Consider the following 7294-nt stretch of genomic DNA (forward strand, 5'->3'; position numbering starts at 1 on the left):
CAAGGTCTTAACTATTAACGCTTTGGGTGATATTTTTATAAAACTTCCAGTTGAGAGGGTTCCGCTGGCATTTTGTCCTTCGCGGATGCAGAGATCCCGAAGCCGGTCCCGCAGCTTTGATTGCTCTGCCCTGGGCTCTCAAACTTCCCATCCGTTTCCTTGTTTTCTTAGATGTTACTTGCTGCGTACAAGAGGAGAGGGATTACACGGAGCTCAAAGCTTTAGTCGCTCCCTGTGCATTAACGTAATTAAGAGGTAGAGGTTAATAGCTGGGGCCGGAGGGGAAGGAGCTGGGCTCCAGCTCGGGCAGGTTTGCAGAGCGGGAACAGGAGGAAAGGACGAGGTTGAACCGCCAGCTACTTCTTCGTGTTCTGGGATGCACGACGTCATCGTCATCGCTCTTGACGTCCGTGTCTCGATGTCCACCGCTGGCCATCACTAGGTGGCAACTGCCCCGGCGCGGAGCTCTCCCGGCCCAACCGGCGCAGGGAACCTCAGGCTGGAGTCGCAGATGAGGAAAAACCTCCTGCTCCTGCCCGTCTCTACCACCTGAGCCTTCCCGAAACTTCACAGGCCTCTCGCTGGGCGATTACAGGGGGATTTTAGTCTGATTATACATTAAAAACTCCCCTCTATAAAGAAATTCAAAGATCAGAGACGTTTTCTTTTAAGTATCACACTGAAATTGGAACACTCCTGCTGCTTATTACAAAATGTTCCTACGCGGCACTACGGAAGCCTTAGCCTTTATATTTCCATTGTTAGAATTTCTTCTCTTTTCTCTATTTAAACATTAAATCCAGGCATTTCACTTCCACCCATGTGTTTTTACTGTAACGTATGTTAGGGTAGTTTTAATTACAGCCTGAACAGGATGCCCAGTCACAGGCCATCGTTACGGGTAGCGTTAACAGGGCTCAGAGAATCAAAACCAAACAAAAAATAAATTACATTTTTGTCCTTCCGATATGTGAAAATGCGAATGCAAATTCTATACTCTGATTTTTTTTCTGATCCCCACTACTCTCTAATCTTATCAAAGATACATTCCCGTACTCTGAGCCGGGCTGATAAAGCAGCTTGCCATAAACAAGCTGCATTAGCTTTTCGGGGACCGCGTTTTCCTGGTAAATCCAATTTCACAATCTTTTTTCTTTTTTTTTTAATTTTTTTTTCAGGTGACATATTAGCCGTTCCTTGGGATATAAACCGCCCTTTGAATATTTTAACCACCGTGTTCTACGCCACCGCGTGGTGTGGCACAGTTGCCATGCAAGTAGGTGGTTTTTAGACCCCGTTTTTGATGGGAAACGCGGTATCAGGGCGGCGGCGGGAGGCGCTCCCCAGTAACCCCCCGGGTTACCAGTCCCAGCGCCCAGTATCCCTGTTTGTCTGTGAATGGAGGTGCCTCCAGGTTCATAAATCTGTGCGCGGTAGTACGGGCTCTCTAACAGCAATTCATTTTAATTATGTGAGACATAAAAAGACCACCTACGGATGAGACAATACAGCTGTAAGATTCTCAAGGTTACTACGGGGAATACTTCATAACTGAAGTATGTTTTCCCCAAGGAATTATACTACCATTTGATTTAATTTTTAATTTTTACATTTTAATCAAAAATAGATCAAATGGTGGTGTTCTCCCCTGGGAAACATACTTCAGATATGAAGCAGTCCATGTTCCTTTTAAATATGTAAAGCTGCCATTTATGTATAACTCATGAATGACACCCCGTGTTGCTGGCAAACACCAGGCGGTGAGTCCTGTATTGGTTCAGTAACGACACCCCCGTCCCCCACGGACCTCACTACACCCCCTTCGGCAAAGCAGACGGCACCGGATCGGGTGGCCTCCCGAAGCTAATTCGGTATGTATCTCGTGCTAAACAGGAGCCGCAGCCTCCTGACGATGGGCACGGTGACACTGGCAGGGACCGTGTCCCCCCGGGCGGCCAAACTCCCGGCAAAGTCCTTGTTCGGGTTTCCGAAAGGCGTCGTTTGAAACCCGGGCTTTGGCAGCGCAGGTCGGGACATTCCAGCAGGGAAAAAGGACAAACGTCCCAATCTGGCTGTCACAGACTGCCAGGGAACGGCAAGTGGCCCTGTTATTTCACAGAATCACAGAATCTTAGTGGTTGGAAGGGACCTTTGCGATCATCGAGTCCAACCACATTAAAAACAAACAAACAAACAAAAAAACCACAACACACAAAAACAAACAAACAAACAAAAAAAAGCACCCACCAACTAAACCCCACACCCACAACCTCACACACAACACCCCACCACAACCCGACAATCCCGGGCACCAGAGCATGCCCTGAAGAGCCACGTCTACACGTTTCTTAAATACCTCCAGGGATGGTGACTCCATCCATTTGACGCGGGACGAGGTTCAGATCCGTGAATGTCTGTTTGATCTTCCTGTGATTTGTTTTTTTTTTTTTTTCTTTTTTTTGTGTATTTAAAAAGAAAACAATTTGGCCAATGTTTTTCTTGCTTAATTGAGATGGAGCTGGGAAAAACTCAGGAAGGCAGAGCAGCGGGTGGGTCTCAATGCCCCTTGATGGGGGACATTTCCCGCTGTAACAGTCACTGCACAGTGAAGTATTTACCCCCCAATGGAAGCTCTTGGTGCTTCCCAGAGAAAGATGTGCGTTTTTGCATCCGTGGTGGTGTGTAGTTACATGTTACATACGCAGTTACATACGTGTGTATGTTACATGCAGTTATCCTGAAAACAAGCTTCACGTGTGATAAGATGTCACGGTGTTAACTCTTCATTTTACAATTACTGCCAGTAATCGAGGCAAAAATAGCATTATTAAGGTGTGAGACAGAGCCTGCTGACACAGGGTACCGCGGGGTGCTCTCAGGAGCCACCAGACGGGGTTCTCAGGAGAGATCCTGAAGTTTTAATGCTTAGTTTTCCCAACTAATTTAGACATAAACACCACTCACTTTTTAACATTATTTTCAACACAAACATTGTGTAAGCATAGATTTCTTGTCTTTGTGACTAGTCACGTACAGACTGCCTTTAAACCCCACGTACCAAACCCCAGATTTTGGGTTTCCATCCTTTTCTGGCAGCCAAGGTGACAAGTCGATGTGTAATTACCATCGAATGAAGAGTTAAACGAATGCGAGTACCACAGTCTACAGCAACTAAACCCAGTACAAAAATTTTACGTAACGTAGATAATATATTTATTATTTTCATCAATATTACATTTATCCTACCCCCTTTCACACTCGCTTCTTGCTGCTTCCCACGTCGAGCTGGGATTAACTCTCATGGCGTGCTCCACGTGCTCACCTTGATGCAAAATGTATGTGCAGCGCTCGCCAGCCCAAACCCCGCTCATCCCCAACACCCAGAGTCATTTTACCCTCCGTTCATGCAAGAATAGGCGACAAAAGAAGAAAAACAATGTAAGTGGAAAATTCTGCCTTCCTGCTCCCTCCCGTGGGGTCAGTGCGAGAAGGTGATGAGCAGAGCAGAGGTCCCAGGACAAAGCTCCCCTGGAGAGAAACCAAGGCACGAGCACGGGAACGGCGTCGCCAGCAGCAACGAGCCGGGATTTGCCTCAAAACCGGGCTGCCGTGAAGCAAAATGAGAATTCAAGCCAAGCGACAGCCTAAGGAGATCGCAGCTCAGACCCACCAAGGTATCGACACCCACGTCTCCCCTGAAATCCCCAGGAACTTAGGTCTGATCCACCAGCGAGGTGAGGAACGGCTGGAGACGCAGAGGGAGGGGATCAGCTGAGAAATATTAATGTTTAACTCTCCATTAAAGCAAACCTGCAGAGGAATTACCTTGTTCCAAAACACTGATTCTGGATATCGCTCGTGCATCGGGCGCGGGGGGGGAACGCCACCAACCAAACCCCAAACTGCTTTTATTTACCTTCACAGCTCCGCGTGGGCAGAAGGCAGCGCCATCGTTAACGCAGTAACGAACCCAGGCAATGCCAGGCTGTAGCCAAAACGCTCTTTAATGCTTCTGCTTTTGTAAGTAACAATTTACAAAATACAAAGTTAAAAATATTAGATTATATAATTTTAAACCTGAATTAAAAACAGACCATGTGCCTGTTTTACTATTTACACATAAAGAAAGGATCGCTCAGGTTATTTTGTGTAGAAACCACAGAATTAGGAAATATAAAGAGCATATGATCTTTATCAATAAAACAAAATTTTATAGTTATACAATGTAAAGGAAAGTCTTACAAAAATAATTTTGTGGTTCTGCTGCAGATTTGACACAAATCTGCTTAAAAGCAATATTCCCCTGTCCCCACCTGTCCCTGTCACAGCGGCGTTACCATCCCGGCAGACAAATCCTGAAACAAACTCCAAAACCAGAACATCTATTTAAAATCGCACAATTATGTGTGCATTTATCCAGAACACTTTAGCAGCAGCAGCAGTCCCAGAAATGTCAGTAAACGTCTGTTCAAGTTTTTGTTAGGACTCAGGGCTCCCGCAACAAGGAGGAACGTAGAAGACTAATAATCTAATAAAAAGGTAGAGCGCAGTTACCCTCCCGCCTCCAACTGCAACTCCCAAAGGGTTCTTCTTTTTTTTGTTTTTGTTTAATACTATAAGCCAACTCAAGAAAAACAGAAAGGAGGGAGCTGCGGTTTTTTTGACAAATACTAGGGAGAGCATCCTTACACTGCGCAAATGAAGGGTGAGCACACGCACACGCTCGCATTCGAGTCCTACAGGAAATCCTTCTTAAATACAGAAGATTCCAGCAATTAACAAAAAGAGAAAAGGCAAGTTTCACATTCTGATAGCCAATGCATTTCTTGTATCAACAAACAGTAGCAAAGAAAAAAATACTGTTGGAAACTATCAACATTTTCCTAATTTTGGTGATATTTGATGCTCAAGGCTCAGCTGTGAGGCAGGAAATGACGTGCCCAACAAAACCCCATCTACAATAGCGGGTTTGTATTTGTAAAAGGTCTTTCCCTTCCACACGTGCCCTGTTTCTCAGCCCCTTCCCGTGCATCCCCCTGCTACTGGTCACCGGAGCGTACCAAATATTGGACCAGGAGCTCCCCATCCACCCAGTCTGGTGCTTTTGCAGTTAAATAATGAGGGGCAATTAACCTGGAAATTGAAATGTTAGGGATGCAATAATTACAACGCCTGATCAACTCTGAAGGAATAGGAAGATACAGATGCGTTCTCATAGAAATCTTTGCTAAGGAAGAAAGGCATCACGCTTCTGTATCAAAAACTTGGGTTTGGATGCTCTTTTTCACTCCCAGTTGTGTTCCGATGCAGCAGGGATGGAAACTGCTGAGCCTTTCCCACTCCTTTTCCAGACTAACATTTCAGTGACAAGACTTGGCAGCACTAGGTGACGGGGGTAACTGGGGTGGGCTGAAAATGAGGGGAGTTAACATTCCACCAGCTGATCTAGTTCTGTGCCCCTTTTCAGAGCTCAGTCTCAAAGCACATGGAATTGGCAGGGGAGCAGAGGGGCTTTTTATTTAATTATTATTATAGAATTGATCTGACTTACATCCTGTATTGTGTTCCTGGAGAATGCAAAAGGCTGAAATTAAAAACAAAAAAAACCCTACCACCTTCCTCAAATTTACTTTCTATAGCATAGCATTTAGAGGTTCAAAACGTACACGTGAATAACATTAACTGCTCATCGGTTAGACTTGATCTAACCTGCAGCATCACATTTTTGAGTGTAAAGGAAGTACGTGAGGCCCGTGTTCCCGCTGCAGGTTACTGAGTGAAAAATAGGGTAAAATTCTCCTATTTTGTTCAGCTGTGTGGATGCAGCAATCTCCAAGGAGAGTCCTGAGAGTCGGGGTGGAGAGCGCAATAAAATACCTGCTCAGTCTATGGTAACAATGGGAAGACTAATATGAAAAAATCCCATTAAAATGGAACACTCTATGACTTCATCAGCCTCTGTAACGCAGCCCCGAACTACGCCCGGTCCTGGGAGTTATGTACGATCAGGTTTTACAAAAACAACAAGTAATGGTTGCTCTAAAAGGAGAAAAATTGAAAAGAACATGGCACAAGACTTACACGGAAAACCAGTTGGTTGTTGGTTTTACCACGTTCTGTTTCAGATGAAGACAGGGCTGAGGTTAAAGCAAGCAGCAGAAGTATATCCAGTGTCACCTGGGAATCCTCAACATGGTAAAATCTGAGTTACTTAAATGAAAAGCACCCTTTGGGTTTGATAATCCACAGACATATCCCCGTGATTTAAACGTGATGGCACGCTTTGCTCTGACGTATTCTAGCAGAAAACTCTTCCTTCCCAGCTGGGATGGATACTGCTGCTTACATCAACCTGGACTGGGCGCGGGAGGACGGGAGATCGGTTTCAGCTCCCTCAAGCAGCAGGGACAACGCAGGTGCTGAACCCGCCGTGTTTCTTGGGAGACTTGATCTTGTAACGGATTGTACTGTTCTTGTGATCGAAGAAAATTTTGAAGCATCTGAAAAATTTCGCACTTTGAAAATATTGATTTTCAACATAACTAAAATTTCTATTGGCTCGGAGAAAACTTATTCCTTCCTAACCAATCAGTACATACGGCCATTTAGTGCAGGGCTGCTCTATACACTTATTTCCTCATCTATTACTTAAATAGATTAATCATGTGAATACTGAATTCAAGAAGAGTATCTCCTTAATAACAGTCAACTCAGTGCTAATTACAACTCGGCTATCATAGTCCAAAAATCTGAATGTGTTTAAAAATTATATAGTCCTATATACTGGCAAAATGTAGATGAAATTACTTGTAAGAAGCCAATGAAATTCTGTTGGATAACAAGTTCAAGACTTTTTAACAGCTTTGTTGTAGTATGACAATAATTGGAAAGACAGAGTCAGGGCATCTTCACTTTTGAGGACTCCACAGAACTGAGTTACGGTTCATCTTGGCTTTACAGGGGCTTGTTCAAATAATACTCCTTTTTCTATTAGATATTTTCCTGCCATGTTCACAAACTCTGCTTGTTAGAATCAAACTAGAAGTTTAGGGTATAAGACACCCGAACTGGATGCATATTTTGGATTTAAACCTGTTTCAATAGGATTTTTACTGGCCTTCCCAGCTGAATAGCCATCTAAAAATGAAGACATTTCTGCCTGCACATACAGGGCTGAGCTAGAACTGCAGCCCTGCACCCGTGGAAATGCAAGGACCGCGTTCCAACAGCGTCAGGGAAAGTGCCCGAGAGAGACAGGAAAATCTCTTGTACCAATAGGACCTTTGTCCCAGTC

Source organism: Numenius arquata, chromosome 15 (assembly GCF_964106895.1).
Source record: "Numenius arquata chromosome 15, bNumArq3.hap1.1, whole genome shotgun sequence".
NCBI classification, from domain to species: Eukaryota; Metazoa; Chordata; class Aves; order Charadriiformes; family Scolopacidae; genus Numenius; species Numenius arquata.